This window comes from Castor canadensis, chromosome 2 (genome assembly GCF_047511655.1).
Source record: "Castor canadensis chromosome 2, mCasCan1.hap1v2, whole genome shotgun sequence".
NCBI lineage: Eukaryota > Metazoa > Chordata > Mammalia > Rodentia > Castoridae > Castor > Castor canadensis.
The window spans coordinates 108,342,852-108,364,030 of NC_133387.1; the positions used below are offsets into that span (position 1 = coordinate 108,342,852).

Consider the following 21,179-nt stretch of genomic DNA (forward strand, 5'->3'; position numbering starts at 1 on the left):
TCTGATATCCGGTTCTCCCAGAACAAGTTGTTGCAAAGACTGTCATTTCCCCTGTTGAAAATCAGCTGGCCTCATATTCAATAAGGTTTGTTTCTGGGCTCTGTTTTATTCCTCTGGTCTATGTCTGTCCTTATGCCAGCACCACACTGTTTCAATTAATATAGGTTTGTAGTAAGTTTTGGAGTCAGAAACAGGAAGTCCCCCAACTTTGTTGTTTTCTATTTGGGGTTTCTTGAGAATCCCCATCTATTTTAGATTTTTTTTCTATTTTTACAAAAGAAAAAATCCCAGTGGGGTTTCCATAAGAGATTATATTAATTATGTAGATTGTTTTAGGCAGTGTGGGAGGCAGAAAGAGGCTGCCGGCTTCCCAATACAGTATCCCATTGTGGTCTTGAGGTCTTACAGCAAATGACTTGGGTACTGGTTCATGTCCAGGGCTAGGAGTGATTGGTGTCCAATGAAGCAGCAACTACATGTTTATAAAGATAAGTATTTTCAGGAATTAGCAAGAAGTGCAGGCTGGAAACTCAGGCAGGGGTTTGCTGTGGTCACTAGGTTAAATTCTCTTTCCTCTGAGAAGTCTCTGATTTTGCTCTTATGAAATTTAGTAGGTATTTGAAGTAGGCTTTTCAGGCTTTTTAGGAGGCATTTGAGTCAGTTGCACTAGATCTCTATTAAGGGTAACCTCAAATGATTGTATAGATGCTAGCCAGGTCTATAAAATACCTGCAAAGTGACATCCAGACTGACATTTGATTAAATGTCTGGCTACTACAGAGACTGGACACATGACTATAAACCAAGGGAAATTTGGAGGACTTGCCACAGACTATAGATATAGATACCAGCTACAAACCTGGTTCCACAGGCCAGTTAGATAGCAGTAGTCCTGCCATCTTGTTAGCTCCTCCACTGCCTCTCAACCAGCTCCTTCCATCCCTACTGATTTCTTCTGTACTTGTTCTTTTATTTTTTTACCAGTGATTTCAAGGATCTTAGAGAAATACTTGTAGAAAACATGGTTGGTAGAAATTTTTACACATTTAGGACACTTCTGTCCCTGTTAGCTGTAAGGAAAATTTAGTAGTGTTTACACTTTGGATCTGAGTGAGTTTGGTAGGACTGCCATAACAAAGCATTACAGAGTGGTACCAACAATACAAATTTATTTTCTCATAGACTGAAAGTTCAAGATCAAGGTGTTGACAGTGCTGGTTTCTCTGAGGGTTCTCCTTGGCTTATAAATGGTGTCTTCTCACTGTGTCTTCCTTTGTACATGCCTGTGTCCTGATCTTTTCATTTTAAGGACATCATCCATTGGTTAGGGTCCAACCTAGTGACCTCACTTTAATTTAGTTACTGTTTGAAAGTCCTCTCTCCAAATACAGTCACATTCTGAGGTCCTAGGGTTTAGGACTGGAACTGGTGAGTTTTAGGAAGATACAGTTCAACCCAGAAGAGTCTTACCTGGATTTGTTTTGCTGTTTTGATCAGTAGAATTTATGCAGTGCTGAGTACTGTGACCTGTCGGGGGGAGTGCTGAGTAGGTATGTTGGGTTTGATGTCCACAAAAACTATAGTTTATTTTTGCCTATGACTGGCATTTATACCTAACACTCAGTAGCCTTGACTTCAAGGACATCTACAACCCCATCAGAACTTGTTTGGAATTTGGCTACATCTATATTTCCCCAAATTGGTAATGTCTTCATGATACTAGTAGATGCTATGGGGAGAAAAAACGGTCAAGTGACTCAAAGGAAACACTGAGAGTGTCTGAGTTACATTTGGTGGGTTTGATGTCTCTGTTACCCTTCTGTGCTCCTCTTCTGCACAGACTTGGGACCACACAGATGTCATCTTGAAGTTCTCTACTTGATGACCACAGTCTCCTCACACAGGAAGAAACTGGCCACCCTTTGAGTAGACATCCTAACCTAACCTACAAGTGGCCTCAGGAGAGTGGCTTATGGAGATGGACCACACTTAAACTAGTGACTTTTTTTTTTTTTTCAGGTGTGGCGTCTCTTAGTCTGTCTTTATTCCCGGTGCCTCAGCACAGTAAATGGAAGTTGAAGAAAGCAGGAGGAACCAATGGCTTTAGTTGGCACTACATTCCTTTCTGTACTATCTATGCTACCATGTATGGGTAACTCCACTTCTGTCTTCTTTACTTTTCTTTGACTCCTTTTCTCTTTGGGAGCCTCACCTGGGGTTTTATGGGAGAACAGATTCATTTCTGATCTTTCAATTTCTCTAGCTCCATTCTGTGTGCTGCCAGACGTTTCATCTGCAAGCTCCCTTCATTTCCTGAGACAGATTTGAGTTTGAACTTTTGCTTTGCAGTATAACTGGTCGGTTCTTGGCTCTCTAGATTTGATTAGTAAATCTTGGTTTATCCTTGTCAATACATCTGTCTGCCATTTGATGTACTTGTGCCATCTCTTCCTGGCCCTCCATCCTTCCAACTGGAGAAATGCTGAGTTTTGAAGTCTTTCCATATGCACTAGCCTTGATCAGATTTTTTTTTTCACTTCTCTGAACTTGTGTTTCTTCTCCCTTAAGTCTGTGAAGTCTCTTTTTAACTGCAGTGATGAGAATTTGCCTACAGTGCTATGCAAAGAGAAATCGTTTTCATTCTTTTTGGTCTCTAAGTGAAGCATACCTTCACAGGAAGCTTGGAAATTAGGAATACCATTCATTCTAATCATGGAATTTGACACAAAGCCAAGGACGGTTACAAGCCAGGAAAAGAGACGAACATCTTAGCAAACTGTGAAGTTCGATGGCAACCTATGTGTCTGTTCAGCATGTGAAGTCTAGGAAAGGCAGTCTGATCCACTCTGGTTTTCCTTGTTCTTAAACAAGACATGGTTGATTAAGGCTGTATGCCATGTCTGTGGGTCACATGTCTGATTCTCTAATGAGCAGTTAGCTTGGGCTTATTCGGGTCCAGATTACACCCCTTGTCTGACAACCTTCGTCCCTTACTGCCAAGAGGGTGGGACTGGTGAACTCAGAAGACAGCATCCCAAAGGTATTTTCCTGGTGTCATTGTCAGGTGGGATCAGGGTAGACATTGAGCAGGGAAGGGTAAGAACACAAAGACTCTCTTACTCTTTGCTTACGTACCCTGGCATTTTCCACTTCCTGCCAGTACTTACAGAAATGGCAACAGCACAGACTTCAGTCAATGCCCTACTGTATAGACTTGCTAGGTGTTTGTCCTCTCTGCCACCGTGCCCAAGGCTGGTCCCCAGGGGCCGGGACACTGAACGTACCAACAGTGGGCATTCCCTGGACTCCGCTGTCATACTTGGAGGAAGTATTCAGTGCTTTTCAGTGGCTTTTGAAGGCACTGTCTACTCTTGTAAAACTCTAACAGCAAGACTTGGCAGCATTTATTCTGTGTTCCTGGAAAATTAGATGACAGTTCCAGAATTTCTCAGAAAACAGGATGATTTACAGTGGGTTCCAGTCTTGAGCAATCTGTAATTACAGCAATTAGATAAATCTCCAGGGTTTTATAGAGAAAAATTTCTTCTTAAAATCTTTAACGTACAAATAATTTTCTAATTCTAGCTGCATTCCCTCATAACTGGGGCTTGGATCGGATATATGGCTCCGTCAATGAGTCACTGATGTGTGATTTTTTTTAATATCCACAGAAGCACAAAAATTATTTCCTGCATTTAATGATCCTACTTTCTGCTTTATCGATGGAGGTGGCAGATTAGTGTGGTGGGTGAGGGTCTGGTAGGTCGAGATGACTCACTTCATGCATAAGATCTAGGCTGTTCCTTTAAGATCTGGCACTTCAAGCTTCTTATTTTGGAGAAATCATACAGCTTTCCTGTACCTCAGTTTCCCTGTTGGTTAAAAAAAAAAAAGGTTCTTTCACAGTGTCATGGTAGTTGTGGGGACAGAGGAAATTCATGAAAATTACCCAGCCTTGCGTTGACATTTTAGAAGCCTTGTTGAGGGTTGTAACTTTTACATTTTTTAATTCCTTGAATATTGACTAAGCACCAGCCAGGTGACAGGCATGTTTTGGGGACCAGGGAGCCACCTTGAAACTCAGTAGACAAATCCCTGGGGCTCCCAAATCCTACTGGTGGGGGTAGATTGGGGTGTAATAATGAATGATGATAATAATTCTGGAACAAAATAGGACCATGGTGAGGGAAGAGAGGGAAAGGGAGAGGGACAGGGATAGCGAGAGAGAGATGGAGAGGGAGAGGGAAAGGACTACCTCAGAGGTCAGGGAGGCTTCCCTGAAGAAGAGGACATGTTCACTGTACAGTGATGGGAGCCAAGAAGGTGATCCCCAAGCAGGATGTGGTAGTCCGACTGAAGAAGAGAGAGGTACAGTGGATCCCAAGCATGGTCATGCGGCCTGCTGGGTCAGAGAGGTGTCAGAGTTTATTTAACTAGGAATCAGAGGTCTCTGGGGAGTGCTGTTAATAAGGCCTACTGAGTATCATCAGCAGTTTTAAAACCTCAAAATTTCTAAACCTAGCAGCTTTTTATCTTCTCATGTCCTGGCAGAATTGAGTGGACCCGTCCAGAGCTCTGCCTCCATACACTCTTCCTCAGCCATGTGGTGGGGTTTACAGGGAGCACCCTGGACCCCATGCATATCTGTGTTCATCACAGACATGGACACTGCATTATCTTTCTCATGTCCAAACATTCTCTTTTTTTTTCTCTTAAATTTTTTTATTTGCATCTATTCATTGTACATGGGGGGGATTCATTGTGACAATTCCAAATAGCCTTACATTGTACATTGGTTACATCACCCCACCATCTCTCCCCCTTCACCCCCTCCCCACCCTGCTTAAAGCAATTGCAAGAGGTTTCTTTGTTCTAGTTCATGTAAGTATATGAAGTCCATTCACCATATTCCCTCACCTTCATCTCTTTCATTTACCCTCCCCCTCCTAGTACCTATTTTACAGTCTGTCCAAAACATCCTTAATTTTCAACCACATCTAACCTGCAGGTTTTGAAGAGGTGATTATGTACCTATGGCAGGTGCTATGGTAAGAAAAAGTAACTTGTATCATCCTTCAGAAAAACGCCAAGTTGCTTTTGGCTGGAACCATCTGCATGTGATGATGAATTATACTTCAGGAGTGAAACACCTGAATTGAAATTATATCAAAGTTACCAACTTCACTTTATTGATGAATTTCCAAAAGCAGCATTTTCCTAATTTTTCCCCTGATTTCGGAATTACATGGTTATATTAGAAATAAGCTTCTCAGAAACTTCTCACAATACTGCTATCAAAAGCCCCAGCTTGCTGGTGGAGACATCAATGCTCACGAATTCCCTGCTGGTTACCAAAACCTGTACAGTTTGGTTCCATTCCATGGTCTAGTTCAGGAGTTGGCAAACCACAGCCAGAGTTGCCAACCTGGCCCCCTGCCTGCTTTTGTAAATAAAGTTTTATTGGAACATAGCCACCATGTTCAATCATTTATATGTTGTTTGGGGCTGCCTCAACAGAGTTGGGTTGTTTTGGGTCCTTTATAGAAGAGGTTTGGTTACTCTTGTTCTAGACCATCAGTTGATAGAATGAGTCCTTTGGGTAGACAGAGTCAAAGGGGACCTCCTGTGTCATCTGCTCTCCTCCTCATTTTCTGGGTATGGGACTTTGCTGATCACATCCAGCTCTGGATTTTCTATTGAGTAGTCCAGATTCCTTAATATTTTGGAGAATGTCTGGAGGAGCAGAAGGATGACATCAACCCTTATAGTTCTGATTTGGGTTCAGTCCCTGGAAATGAATTCCATCGCCAAAGAATGTGACTGTTATTGTTGTTGTTGTTATTTTTAAAGCCAAAGAGAGATTCTATGGTTTTTCCTTTCTTACACTCCACACCCCCTACTTGGACTGCATCTTTACAGGAACTTTGTTGATAGTAACTTCTGTTCTTATGGTTGAGTTGGGAGTATGACAAAGTCATTTGAAACATTCCTTACTTTTATGTGATTGTTTCAGCTGATGAAACACTTACCTAATATGGTTTTCCAGATCAGATAAATTTATGATTCTGAATTTAGTAACAGAAGTCATATTATGGAAATTCTTTGTGAGGTAAAACAGGCAATTTATAAATGTATTGACATTACTATTCAACCTGTGACTATATGCACTTTTTAAAAATTCTCTGTATATTTCTTCTGTTTACTGTGTCATCGTGAGAACTAGAGGTCACTTATATAAAGCCTTTGGCATTTTGCTTGGCACACAAAAGAAACTCATTAGATGAGAGCTGTTGTTTTGATCAGTACTAGAACATGAGCTGGCTATCTTATTTTTTTTAATGTAGAATTATTTTTTAATGATTTTTTTTGGCAGTACTACAGTTTGAACTTAGGGCTCCCCTCCCATTCGGCAGGCTCTCTACCACTTGAGCCATACCTCCAGCCCAAATTATTTTTTTTTAAGAATGTAGCATTTTAATTGACTTTATACCTATGTAAATTTGGGGTTACATTATTTTCAAGTCTTCAAAATCCCAGTAGAATATTCATTTATAAAATAAATTGGTGTTTGTTTTGGGAAAACATCTATCTGACAAGTTGCTTTTAACTGGTTTGTTTGTTGGAATTCTAGGTCGTTGGTTACTGGTGAATGCATATATGCTTTTATGATTTCAGTAGCCTGTGGAAGCAATTGAAACTCCTGTCCTTTAACTGTTCTGAGTGACTTTGGCTAATTTGTTCATTTACATACCATTTTGTGAATGTGGTTGAATGACTGACATTGAATGTAGACTGAGGCTGGATCCTAGGATACAAGATAACCAGGATTCAGCCCTACTGCACAGAACGCTCAGCCCCAGTGGAAGGCAGACAGGTGCAAAACCCAACTGTAGATCAGGATAGCCTGGGATGTTGTCAGTGGTGTCTTTGCAAGGATAAGTAGAGGCAGTGGGATTGCCCATCTCATGACATCCTGATGGAAAACTGTAAAACATTCAACAGCCATCAGCTCCTGGGGGTAGGTGCCTTCATGATAGCCATTTCTTAGATGAGAAAACCAAGGCACTTACCACAGTAAGTGCTAATCTTCCTGCCAAGGACTATACTTGGGTTTTCTCACTTACTGCTCCTACCAACCCTATGAGGTGGGTTTTCCCTTTACAGATGAAAATACCAAGGCAAAGAAAGACCATTCCTGTGCTGAGTAACAGAGCTATGTTTGTGTCTGCAAGGTGTGTATGTTTCATGTCGGTGAGACTGAACAGAGTAAGTTACTGTCCAGATGACAAAGATCTCATTCTCCTCAGAGCTACCATAATAAAACATTTAATTTGTATCCTTTACTTGTGGTGTATTGAATTTTTTTGTTCCTAAAATGCCTAAGTCAATTATAATAATAGGTTTTCAGTAGAATAAAACAAAACACTAGTATGTATAATCATTCCCTGTGTACTGACTATAAAGTGTTTGCATTTCAAAAATATTAAGATGGAGGGGCTATGTCCTAGAATTGGTGAGATATGGTAATCAAATAAGTAAACAAAAATACATGAATGTGTACATTTTATTACATATGCATATTTATAGGAAGATATCTATATGTAGATAGACAGACACCAGTAGTATTCTGCATACTTTTCTCTTTTTTTGTGTAAATCTTGTCTTCTGAATAGTATTATCTTCTTGATTTCTTCTGAATATAAAAACCTGTTTTGTTGCATACTTTCTGTGTATTATTTTTATTTTGTACCTAATACTAGAGCTGGTACTCTATATGTGTATTTTATCTATTTTTTACTAAGGAAACCAAGCTTGCAGATATTAGTAACTTGGCCACGGGCATGTAGAGAGTACGTGGCAAGGCAGGAATCAGACCAGTGGGCCGAATTTGAAGCCCACACCCTAACCACCCTACCATTCCATGTCACCAAGGCACTGTGTGCTTAGCTGAGCAGGTAATACCTGTCTGCAGTCTGGCTGATTGATTTGGGGTGGGGGAAACAGAATTAATTCATTTTCTCCCTAGTATGATTTCACAAGTAGTAGCGGACCAATGACCATTCATGATTGGTCAGGGAATGAGCCCTGTCTTGAAGAAAGACACATCTAATCATGGATACTTACCTATCTCCCACTTTGGTTTTCTTCCTCCTCACTGTGGAGGTTAAAAATCCTTACTGAAAAATCCATATTGCTTTTCTTTACCATCTGTGAAGCGGCCAGTTACTGAATGTCTTTCTTTTTGTCCATGAGACCAGATTGTGTTGTCTCATCATTGTGTGGCCTTACTTTATAATGTACTGTATGAACTAAAATGTATCAACAGAATGTCATTGGGCCTCAGGTGAGCAGGCAGATGGGAAGAAAGTGGGAGGCAGGGTGCAGGCAGACAGACAGACAGATAGGCAGACAGTAGGCAGGCAGTAGGAGGCAGGTGGGTAGGCAGCAGGAAGCAGGTGTAACTTCTCGCATAGGTATATCTCCTTACACAGTTGCATCCCCATCACAGACAAGAAATGTCACAGGTACTCAGAGTTGGAAAGGCAGTGTGTGAACTTGTTTGAAACATGAAGTTTGTTTTTTATTTTATGGATTCAGTCTATATCACTTGATTACCAAATGCAAAGGGAACTCATAACCTCCAGAGACAGCCTGTCTATCTGTGGTCAGTAAAAATGGACCTCCCTGTAATATTTATTTGTGGTTCACTCTGGCCTTTTCAGTAACACGAAGTAAATCAACTCTGTCTTGCTATGTGTATGCACCATGTGTCTTTACCCTATCTTAGCTGTGATTTTCTGGCACTTTTTCTTTTCACGTTCTCATTGTCCTGTTCTGTCCCTCACTCTTCAAGAGAAAGGGTCAGAATTAATCAACACATGAGGTGGTCTGACCACATCAGGGCTGGAGGTGGCTGTCACACTGTCAGGACCCCACGTTCCCATATTGTTAGCTGAGGATGGACTTTCATTGATGGAGAGGATCTTTTCATGCAACAGTCATACATGTTCCAGGTGATCTGGAGTGGCCATGTTTATTTCTAGTCCATGATAATCTAGTATACTTGTCTGCCTTACCAGCAGGGGATGCATCCCAACACCCCCACTTCTTGACTGAACTCTCTGGTAGTACCAAGCCCAGGATATATTGTGTTTGTTCCTGGATTTACAAACCTGTGACGTAGCTTCACTTACACAGTAGGCACCATGAGAGATTAGCAATAACAAGAATAAAATAGAACAATGAAAACACTTTATTTAAAGCTTAGTAATTGTTTATTTCTGGAATTTTCTATTTACTATTCTCGGACCTGGGTTGACTGCAGCTAACTAACTGAAACTGGATGAGGGGAAACTGGCCAAAGGAGGAGCTACTATAGTCTGTATATATCAATATATGGTATTGATATGGTCTGTGAAAATACCCATTCTTGACAGGTTGGGTACAGGACCAAGAGCCAACACTGCTCCTTTCCCATGGATGGTTGGAGAAGTGCTGGTCCAGACCACCTCAAGACTTCCCAAGTCATGCTGGTGTTGGTTCTCCCATGGCATCTGGCTTTGGAATTGATGTTCAGGCTTTTTGTTTATTTCCAGTTGTGTCCTTGGCATGTCCTTTGTGTCTGGTGAGGCTCTATGAGGCCCAGCTGGGACTTCCTCATTCATGTCTCTGAAGAGTAGAGCATCATGGGAAGATGATGTCTGTATTCTTCCCAGCATGTCGCACACTCTTCAAAGTGGCCCAGGAAGATTCCTGCTTTCCTTCTACCAACAGTCCTGACTGACTGCTGGCCCTGTCCTGGGATTTGAAGGGTAGGGGACTTCAAGTAGGGAAGTCTGTCTGGCTCAAAGTGACCTTCCTTCCATCTTGTGTATCTGTCTGTCTTAAGCTTAGTCTTAACAACCCTACCAAGAGTCTGACCCAACTGGCCAGTGAGAAGTGATTCAGCCTGAAAGCCAGGCAGGCCCAGGTTCTAATTCCAGCGTCACTGCTGGGCATGTCAGTCCTCCAACAATCACACTCATACTTTTATGGAGTTGGAGCTGCAAGGGCCAAATGAAGGAGACTCTTGTGCTTTGATGCCATTTTTAAATAAAAGAAGGATTACTTGAGCACAAGCACTGTGATACCACTGTGGTTGATGGGATAATGAAGATGGGTATGGCAGGCAGGTAGCATATACAGCAAGGAAACACTGGAAAAAGGAATGATTCATATCATGAGCTCAACTGAGCAGGATGGTGTGGGTGTGAGATTTCATCACACTACTCAGAACAGTGTGTAATTTAAAACACATGAATTGCTTATTTCTGGAATTTTCTAGTTAATGTTTTTGGAGCACTGTTGACTGAGAGTAACAGCAATTGTGAATAGGAGGCACTTAACTGCTTTCTAAGCCCACCTTAGTTTTATGATGAGATCAGACAACATGCTCTTTTGTTCTTTGGGCAGTGAGGAAATGATTAGCTTTTCTTAGTGATTACCTGTTCTGGTAAGTTGCATAGGAATCCTATGCAACTCTGATTGTGAGGTGGAGTTTGAAGACTTGTATTTTCCCTCAGCACGTGCTGTTGTAGGACAATGAAAACAAAAGATTCAACCGTGTTGCCCTGTGGATCCAGAGATGAAATTTGAGACCAGGGCTACTAATGACACCATTGCCTCACTGCAACTTTTTTCTTTTTTAAAAGAGAAAAAGACACAGTGCTGTTTTAAAAATACAGTATATTTGCAAGCTAAATATTTAGCTTGGATTATTTCTTCAGAACTTTGCTAAAACAAAAGTAAGCTTTGTATTAATGGCTGCTTTGTTCATTATCACCAAAATATTGATTATGTTTAAATTGGTCTTTGGGGTCAGGTTCTTGACATTTGCATGATACTTACATATGTTTTTCACCATCACAGGAAGGGATTGTAGACTGCATAGTGTCTGGGGTGAGGGTCAGGGAAACCACAGGAACAACTTCATTCTAAGGGAGTTGTCTTTACCTAAGCTGGGTGGAATGGGTAATATAGCACCAAGGGCATTACATGTTGCATGTGGGAACCTTTGTGAAAAACAAACCGCTGATGAGGCTGCAAGGTATGAGAAGTGTGCGGGCAAAAGAGGGAGCAGATTGCCCGGTCATCCTGCCTCCCTGTCACCCTGCCCCTAGCTGCTTCCTCACCATTTGGTCTCTCTATCACCCAGTCCAAGTCTCTCTGGTTCCTGTCACCTTCCTAACCTGAGCCATCCTTTCCAGAGACCCCATCATAGAGTCTCAAAAGCACCCTTTTCTGTGACCTGAGGGCTATGTTCTCCAGGTGTATGGAAATATGCCTCCTTTAGATTTGAGTTCTTAGGGAAGTAATATTTCCTGTTCTGGGGCTGACACTAGAGTTGCAGAAGCTCTGAGCTGCTCTGGACATAGGTCCCTCGTCTCTGTCCTCATACCTCCAGAAGCTCCAAGTGGGTGGCCTCAGAACCTTCCGAGGGCCCTTCCTGTCTTCCTCTGAGGTTGTTGCTCTAGATCTCAGAATGATCCTTGCAGAAAACCTTGGTCATGGCCATGGTGTATGGTACTCTCTCAACCTGTCCTGTGAGATGTAAAGGTGGATAGAGGGGAAGGGCCACGGTGGGATCAGGAGAGGTGGCCCAACTGGTGGATGGATAGCTGGGAGCAGTGGAGAACCTGGCCTGAGGGAAGCAGTGGGACTGCCTTCAGTGGGGTAAGGCATGGACAGGAGAACCAGGCCAGCTCCACAGCCTGTGTGCCTGCAGAACCCTGCTCACCACTAGCCCAGGCTCTCCCTTGCCACAGCAACACTGATTACTCTGCTCCTGGCCTCCTCCCAACCCTCTTTCTGTCCTCTTTCTTCTCCTGTTCTTTTGCATAGCCCTTCCTCTGCCTTTGGCCCAGACTCCATCTCTTTCCAGTGGTCCTGTCCTTACCGCATAGGACATCCTTTCCTACTTCAAGGCCTAGTAGCTCCTCTACCTGACCTCCCCTCACACTGTCATGTTCTCCCTTCCTCTTGTCCCCAAATGTACTTCTTGAGGACAGTGGCCTTGCTTACCATCCTTCTCGGCCCCTCCCTGGTGAGACACCAGGGCCAGGATGTCCCCATACAGTGACATAGAACCCCTTACCCTGGCCAGATCAAAACCTGAAGCCTGATGATGTAGGGGCTAGGTAATCAGGGCTGGCAGGCAGGGGTTTGGGGTCAGCCAGGGGCAGAGTGGCAGTGTGTGGTATAAGTCACTATGTGTGCTGCACCATGTATAGGTGGCTGGCTTTGAATGACGCCATGTACCCAACATGCATTTATATGAAGGTGCCAGGTACCTGCTCAGTGCAGGTAATGAGACTGTACCTACCTGGCACTGTGTGTGCTGGCATCCACTGAATGACAGGCTGCCCTTGCATTGTCCCTTGGCTCATGCTGTTCCGCTTGGTCCAGCTACTGCCTACTCTCTCACCTCCTTTCAGCCCCTTTCACCTTTTTGCCAAGGTCTACACTGTCCTTGTTTCTGCCAGAGTGCCCTCTGATGTTTTCAATGTCAGCTTGCCTGTCTCAGGTTGAGTTCCCTTCTTGCAGGAGAGGTGCCAGACCCTCTAGGGAGGTTGAGGTGGCCCTGGTTCACACAGCACAGACCCAAGTCACACTTGTGTTCTGATCATGCAGTATCCCCAGTCACTTGCACGGGAGCTTTATACCCAGCAGCACATTCTCTGCCTCTTGCTCCTGGGTGCATGTTAGGGATCATGCCCTGTTGCCAGTGCTGATGTGCCAGAAATGGGACTGGGGCCCTGGCTGCCACACTGAGAGCTGCAGTCCGTCGACGGTCTCCTTGGTGGTGCGTCATGTATGCCCAGCCACTGATTCCTGTTCAAGAAGGTGGGTGGTGGTGACTCTGTGCAGGGAGAGAGCCTGCTCAGCACACAGTTCTATAATGATTTCTATATTGCTTAAAATCCATTCATGGTTGAGTACCTTTACCATGCTATAATTATTCAAATGTGGCAGATAATACACATGGCACTCGTGGTAAGGGTTTTTGAAACTTCAGTGAAGCGGGCATCTCTCTCTCTCTCTCTCTCTCTCTCTCTCTCTCTCTCTCTCTCCTCGTGTTTATTATGACAATCTCACTTGCTGGATTTGCATGCCATAAAACTTCAATGTTCACTCAGTTGCAGAAGAGGAAAAAACTATTGAATTACTTACTGTAAACACTTTGGACAGCCAGCCAAAGTATGGTATGTTTTAAATAAGCAAAAATTACATCGATTGATTAAAAATTTAGGTAATTGCAACTCTTATCTTTATAAGCAAAATGCATTTTGGGAGGCAGAGGAACTGTAAAATTATTCCTCTAACTAAAGAATAATTTAAACATGAGCTTCCTTATTTCATTTCCTACCTAGTTTAAGTGTTCAAAACAGTTTCTATTGTATGCATCACTTTTGTGCCATTGTAAAGTTGAGAAATCTTAAGTCACAACAGTTGTGTGCCAGGGACCATCCATTTCTCTTCTGTTCAGGTGACCAACCAAGCGATTGGATACTCCCAAGTGTGTGAAGCTCTGTGGTTAGTTACCTTGTGGCTGTGTCACCATTGGTGAGTATTTCCGTTAAACTTAAAGACATTGGTCAGTGATTGCAGGTCCCTTCTCTCTGCTTAGTGAAACTTTCTTATTTTTGAGAGCTGTGAACAGCAGTCTCTGCCTTTGGGATTTTGATGGCTAGCATTTCAGTATGGAGATGGTGTGCACTGGGCTTCTCGTGAGCTAGAGATTAATGTGGTTTTAACAACTGCTTCTTAATGTGCAGATTGGTGTGGAGTGAGTTTAGATCTCTGGTCTTCAAAGATTGAAACATTAAGTGTACCATGATGATTGAAGATCCCAGGCTGGTATGTTGCTGGGTTCGACACTATCAAGTGTTATTTGGGCAGGATGGTCACTCCTTGGCTATGCTCAGTCACTGATGCTCAGGACAAAACAGGGCATAGCCCGAGCCTAAGAGGCTACAGAGGTTGTGAGAAGAGAGCAAGGCGGGGAGGGAGGCAGTGTATTTAGAAGGTAAAATAATCAGTTTGGTAACTAGTTAGAACACAGAAAAGGGCCAGGCATGGTGATGCACACATGTAGTTCTAGTGTCTCTATCAGTGGAGATAGTTGAATCTTGGTTCCAGGTCAGCATGGACAGTGAGACCCTCTCTCAAAAACAAGATAGAAAACAAAAAGGCTGGGGATGTGTGGGTTGAGTTGTAGATCACTTGCCTAGCTTTCAAGAGGCCCTGGGTGCAATCTGAGAGGGGGGGGCGGGGGGGGAAGGGAGGGAATGAACATGGGTAAGGAGGAAGAGTTTGGGGCTGATGATGATTCCAGTTCAGGTAATTGAAATCTCATTAACTGATGTTTAATAAGCTCTTTCTTTGTGTTAAGTCAAATCCATCTTCCTTTTCTCCATTCTGGCCTCATTCTGTGTTAACTCATCTTCATCCTTGTCACCCAGGCCTCTCACTTTTGAAAAGCTGGGGCTCCCCTGCCCCCATCTTCTTCATTGTCTCCTTACGAACACAATTGCAGGTACTGGATCCCAGCTAGAAACCCCCGTCACATCTTGTATCCTAGTACTTGGTCTCCTGGGCTGTAGTCATTTGTCCAATAGGAGTCCTCAGCCTCACTCCTTCATTGGGCTCCCCAAGAGTAACAGAGGAGTCGCCACACTGGGAAATCAAGACTGAGCTGGCTCTGTTCTCAGAGGTTTCATCTTGAACAGCTTGGAAAAGCTGAGAGCTCAGCCATGACCGTGGTCTCCATCCTCATAGATTCCCTCTCGAAACTGGCACAAGGTGAGGGTTAACAGATGTGTGTAGCTGACATTGTTATCTTAAGGAGTCTGGGGGCTTGTTAGCCTATGAAATCCATTCTAAACAATGAGACCTAGGATGTAGATGCTACAAAGCAGGTTTTATTTTAATACCTGGTTGAGATATGCTAACACACAAAGATATTCTCTTAAGACTCACTGATAACAAGCAAGGCTAGCACTTGATTTCTTGGGCTGGAATCCATTCATAATTTAGGGAGAAAAGATTTTAAGTAGAGGAATGTTTTGTAACTTTAGTGGTGGAAAAAGAAAGGATTTGTGGTAGCTATAGATCATCTGTGTGCACATTTTAGGTTTGTACTAGCGTGTCCATACATGGTACAATCTGGATGTATGTGTATATATACACTCACTCCCACACTCCTCCATCTTCTCTCGCAAGTGTCATTCCATTTGGTGACAGCCTGGCAGCTGGACTCCTGTAATGGAGGCCAGCTGGCTCTTCCTCCCTTGCTGTCTGGTAGAGCTGGAGTGGCCCTATGAATAGCCAGGCTGTTACCATTTATAACTGCTGCTCGAGCACGGAAGAGCTTGTTCACCTCTATTAAAAAGAACAGCCATGTTTCTCCCCCTTGACCCCCCACCCACCACCTCCTCTCCCCTGCCCATATTAGGATGTGACAGAGTAGGAGGCTGTCCCTTTGGAGATGAAGAAAGGAACTGGCCTGTTTTGTGCCAGGACTTTTTATACCTCATCTCTCTGTCTTCCCAGCATACTCTTTGAAATGGGAATTACATTCACATTTACCCACTAAACTTCAGAGACTTTTGGAGACTTAACCTGCCAGGCCAAACAGCTGAAAGGTGAAGAATGCCAGCCCCAATATGCAATTCTCTCTGGTCTTGCACCTGAATTCCCTTTCTGCTCTTCCCTTTCTAGCATGATGTGAAAGAGGAGATTGTTATCTTTTCTATCTTTGTTTATCCTGTGTGTCACCTTGGATAGTTTCTGTTGCTTCTCAGACCACACCAGCCCTCAGTGGTGAAGAGCTGTACAGTGTCATTGGAGACTGGTGTATTTTTTATCTTGTGTATTTTTCATCTCTAGAGGTTAGATTTGTTCATTTTATGTTTTCTACTCTGTCCTTATCAGGCTCATGCTTTCCTTTACCTTCTTGAACATAGGAAACAGATTTATCATCCTTCTCTTAACATGTTGTCTTCTACATCTGACATCTTTGGCATTTCTAGATTTCCTCCCTCCCTCCCTCCCTTCTTCTTCCTTCTCCCCTTCCCACCCTCCCTCTTCCCTCTTCTCTCTCTCTCCTTCCCTCCCTCCTTCCCAGCTCAGGACCTCTGCAAGCAAGGCAAATGCTTTCCCACTGAGCCATGTCCCAACCATTTTGTTTAGGTGGTAGGAGCTTCCTAACTTTGCCCAGAATGACCTCAAACTCATGATCCTCCTGCCTCCACCTCCTGAGTAACTGGGATTGCAGGCATGTACCAATGTGCCCAGCTGAGATGTTGCTCTTGGTTAATTTCTCTTATCATTTGGGCCTTATTTTCTTTTCATGTTTGGTAATTTTTATTTGGATGTCAGACACTGTGAATTTTACATGGTTGGGTACTGGTCTTTCTTTTGGGGTGGGGGTTGAGCCTTTCAATACTTTTAGGCTCTATTCTGGGCATAGTTAGGGTTCTTTGGGACATTCTGATACTTTTGAGGTTTGCTTTCCAGTTTGGTTAGCTGGGCCTGAATCACTCTGGGTCTGGCCTGTTTGGTCATCACTGTTGAGGTAGGGCCCTTCTGAGTACTCTCCAGTGTCCTGTGTGTGAGTACGTTTTCCATTTGGGCTGTGGAAATGTGTACTTGTCCCTGCTCTATGTGAGCTCTGGGGATTGTTTTGCCTACGTCTTTCTGGTGGTCCCTCTCTTGGCCTTGACAGTCTCTCACATGCACACACCAATCAGCACCCAGCTAAAGATTTTCAGGGAGACCTTTGCAGATCTCAGAAGCCTTCCTCTAGCAAGTGTTCTCCTGTCTATCAGGGTCTCTCCATGATGGTGAATTCTGTCTCCTTTGGAAGACCACCCCACACACCACTTGGGGTGCCCCTTCTTAGCAACTCTCTGCAGGCAATGAAGTAGGCACTAGTAGGCTCACTTTATTGTGCCAGGAATCTCTATCCCATCTTGCCTGTACAAAAACCATTTTAATTTTGTAGCCATCAAGGAGACAAGGTACATCACTAATAATATTATTTTAATCATGATTCTAGGATGGATTAGCTTTGGAACATTTTTGCAGAGTGTATAGACTCCACCGTAGAACTGAAAAGAAATTTAATGGCCATGTTATCCAAAGGTCTAATTTTACAGATGCGGAAGTGTAACCAGCAAGTGAAGTGTTAGCTCAGGATCATTGAGTTTGCCACACTGGCAGTTGATAAACATTTGGCTCATGCCTCAGTAAGATTTTTTCATATATAAAGAAGGAGGCAAACTGTTTCTTGTGGCCCTCCTCTGAGGTGGGGACCCACTAATCCTCCCTCCTCTATGGGCTGGCTGTTTTTGTCTTACAGGGAAAAGTAGCCCCTTCTCTGAATTTGTTGCACTCTGGATTTGGGTCTGTTTTTTCATTTTTATATTAGCTTCTTGCTTTGTCCAAAGCTCCAAGGGAAGTAGAGCTCAAGGGAGCATCACCTTGAACCTGTCACCTTGACTGGCTGACAAGCCATGACTTGTACCATATACCTGGCAGTTGCTCACTTCACACCTGTCCTCTGAAGAGCCATTACACCTGGTCCAGGTATGCTGTGGGGGGACCCAGGCTGGGGCTCTGGGCCAGACCTGTCCTACCTTATTCTGGCTCCAGGTTCTTGGTCATGGGCTGTCATTTACCCTTGGCCCTTTGCCCTCTGCCTGCCAGAGAAACTTAAAGAGATGAAGAGGAAGAATCATTAGCAAGGATTACATCATATTCAACCCTGGGGCCTTTTCCTGGTCAACCAGGACAGTGAGAACCCTTTCCAAATTCTGAGATTATTGTTGAGTAAGTTCAAGGAAGATACCTGTCTTCCTTCTGCTCACTGGTGAAAGAGTATGGGTATATAATGTGCCCACTGTGCACCCGATACTCTGCTTCAGAGGTGACCCTGTTGGATAATTGGTCAACCACATGTGGTTGAGGGCTCTAGTTTTAATGTTGATGGGCCAAGGATTATGGAACCAGTAGAGAAAGTGCAAAGCTTGGAGCTGAGAAATAGGGTTCAGCTTGATTGCAGTGGCTTTGCTCACCTCACTGGGGATGGCCATCCCCATTGAGGGCAAGGTAACTGAAGCTCACAGATACTAAGGGCTTGTCTGAATTGCTAGTACACCAACATTTCAAACATTATCTTCCCAATCCAAAGCAGTGCCTTTGTGAGCATGTCACACTGCCTTTGTCCTCATTAGTACCTTGGTCTTTTTTATTTGGGTCTGTGCATTTGTGTGTAACAGTGTGGCTCTGGATTCATTTTGTCTTTCTAAGGAATTGGGCCTTTTGGTGGCATTTTTGCCTGGATCTTTGAGGCTTCCTGGAGTTCAGCGTTATGCCGTGATTTTCTGTGACAGGGGAGAGGCAAGTGACGGGAGGAAATATTCAGCAAGTAAAACCTGGAATCTCTCTCTCTTTTCAAATACTTTGAATCATGGCTGGCCAAAATTCCTTGGGAGGAGAGTTAAAATACATTTTGTTCCATTTAGAAATGTGTTGTTTGTTTTTCAAATTATCGTCATACCTTAATTTGCACCTTAACTGATATTTTAAAGATTGTGGTTGTCAACATTACTATGCCATAACTCAGAGATTTTGCATTTGATCTTGTCATTTCCTGGCTGAAGTTATTGTAAAGTTCATAGTGGACTAAGTACTACTTGACTATTCAAACAAGTTAACCTATGTTATTAAATGTGGAAGTTTGCGTGTCTGTCAGTTGCCTTTCACAAGGGAAGGGAATTGTTAAAGTTGAAGATAGAGGGGGTAGAGGTGGGTGAGATAGTGGAGGAAAAGGAGGTTGTTGAGTTGATGGAAGGCTATGGTGGAAAGTAGAACAGGGTAGAGGTTTGGGAAGAGGAAGACATGGAGGTAGAGGTGATGGCAGAGGGGAGGTAAAGTAAAGGTAGAGGTGGAGATGGAGGTAGAGGTGAAGAAGGTAGAGGAGATTGGAGGAGGTGGAGAGGTGGTAGAGGTGGAGGCATTGGAGGTGATGGTAGAGAGGTAATGGTGGAGGAGGTGAAGGTGATGGTGGGATTGATAGGCATTGGAGTTGGAATATGATAGAAGTGGTGGAGGAGGTGGCAGTGATTGTGTTGGAGGGGATGGTAATAGAGGTGGAGGAGGTGGAGATGGAAGAAGTGGAATTGATGGTGGAAGTGATGATAGAAGTAGTGGAAGTAGAGGAGGTGGAGGAGGTGATGGTGGCAGTGGGGAAGTGAGGAGGTGGGGTGATAGTGGATGAGATGATGGTGACAGTGGGGAAGTGGGAGCGGGGAGGTAGTGAGGAGGTGCTGATGGCAGTGGGGAAGTGGAGTAGGTGGGGATGATGTTGGGGGAGGGAGCCACAGGCGCCACAGTGGTCACAGGGAAAACACAAGGTAGCATTTACTGAGTTGGAGCTTTGTGCTGATCACATTAAATCTTCAACACTAATCTACAATAGCCCTCTGAGGTCACAAGAGGCTCAGTGTCTTCCCCAAGGTCACGTAGCTCCTCAACTGCAGAAATTCTAGAGCTAGTGCCCTTCACCTTGAGGCCCAGCCACCTCCTTGATGTGGGAATACTGGATCAAAAACTGGGAACAAAACTGACTTGGCAAAGGCATTTTATTTTGGGAAAACCATTTGTCAGGATTGACAGGCCCTGGGCACGAGGTTGTTTTGTAGGGTGATGGAAATGTTCTAAAATTAGAACGTGGATCTGTCATGATACCAGCACTCATTGGGTTGTACACTTGCAACAGATAAAACGTATGTTACAGAACGTATCTCAGTGAAGCTATTTAATATAAAACAAAACAAAACAAACAAACAAACAAACAAAACCACGAAAAATCAATGGACTTCCCCTTCCATGAGTAACTGAAATCAGAGTTTCTGTGTCCAATGTCACATCGCAGGATGGATGGCTAAACTAGGCTGTTGAAAACCACTTTTGCTGCCGAGGTCTAAGACAGCTGCTCTTGGAGGTGGTTATGTTGAAGAAACGCCTGGGTACAGAACACAAATGGCTGCTGTGTGTCTTGTTAGAAGCACATTGCGGTTGGGATGCAGAAAGACTCAAGTGAAAATTTGAGCATTTTTTCTTAATACAGTAGCATTTTTATTGCTAGGTTAGGCATTCGTACAGTTAGGAGAAAAGCCTATATAAATATTATTGTAAAAAATGCATAATTGAACACCAGTACAGACAAAAAAAGCATTGACCTCACTTCTAGATATGAAGGGCTGGCAAGCTTAGTGTTCGTTCCCTCCTTCAGGCTCTTGGGAGCAGTTCTGATGTGGATTTCAGGGTTGACTTGATAGAAATCTCTGCTCAGAACTCTCCCACTCTGTTTACTTTTTAGGTAGACATAAAGTGTGGATCTAAACAGGCAGTGTCATTTGGGGCAAAAACATGACTCCCTTGCTCTGGCTGGGGCCACTAAGGGACCTGAAGGATCCAGGGGATAGCATGCTACCTGAAGTGTAGTTTATTGTAGGAGCAGCTAATCAAGAGAAACCATTCCCTCTCCCAATCTTTGCCCTCCCTCACCTGCCTAGCTCCATCAGCCTCCACCACTGGAAGCCAGCAGGGCCAGGGATCTAATCAATGCGGTCATGTAGCTTGGCTGCCCACACAGGAAGACCATCATCCTCTTGGCCTTTTTTTTTTTTTTTTTTTGCCATGGACTGCCAGTTCTATGTGATAATTTACTACAGTGCCTGGGCTTGGATCACCCCAAGGTAGAACTGGCTTTTCTCATTCATTTTTATGAAAGCAGTGGTTTTGCCCTAATTCATTGGACAGGCCAGGTTTTGACTTTTTACTATGTGTAAAAATCTCATGGATTTGGGAAGATTCAGCATTAAATAGAGAGAGGGCCTGTGCAACTTTAAGTTGGGGAGCTTTGGGGACCACGCTACTCCATCCTTCCACCTTTCCTTTAGAGGTAGACAGCGTAGAATTGAGGGCTGTGGTCCAAAAAGCATTTGCCACAACCTGACTTCCAAAGGAGATTCCAGCTTCCTGTTCCAGTACCCCCACTGCATGTGAGGGGGCACTGATAGCTGTGACCACAAGGCCACCCTGTCCCCTTGCCCAGTCCTACCCTAGTGGTG

At 43.7% G+C, this 21,179-nt stretch overlaps 1 protein-coding gene across 8 annotated transcripts in view; it reads left to right on the forward strand.

Annotated features, from left to right (window-relative positions):
* Positions 1–21,179, forward strand: part of Grb10 (growth factor receptor bound protein 10) — a 170,812-nt gene that overhangs the window by 55,880 nt on the left and 93,753 nt on the right. The window contains exon 3 of one of the 8 annotated variants that reach the window (XM_020185877.2): positions 13,526–13,602. The exons of the other annotated variants lie outside the window; for them this stretch is intronic. The gene's annotated coding sequence lies outside the window, so the exon portion shown is untranslated. The remainder of the gene's footprint in view (positions 1–13,525; positions 13,603–21,179) is intronic. 8 annotated transcript variants of the gene reach the window in all.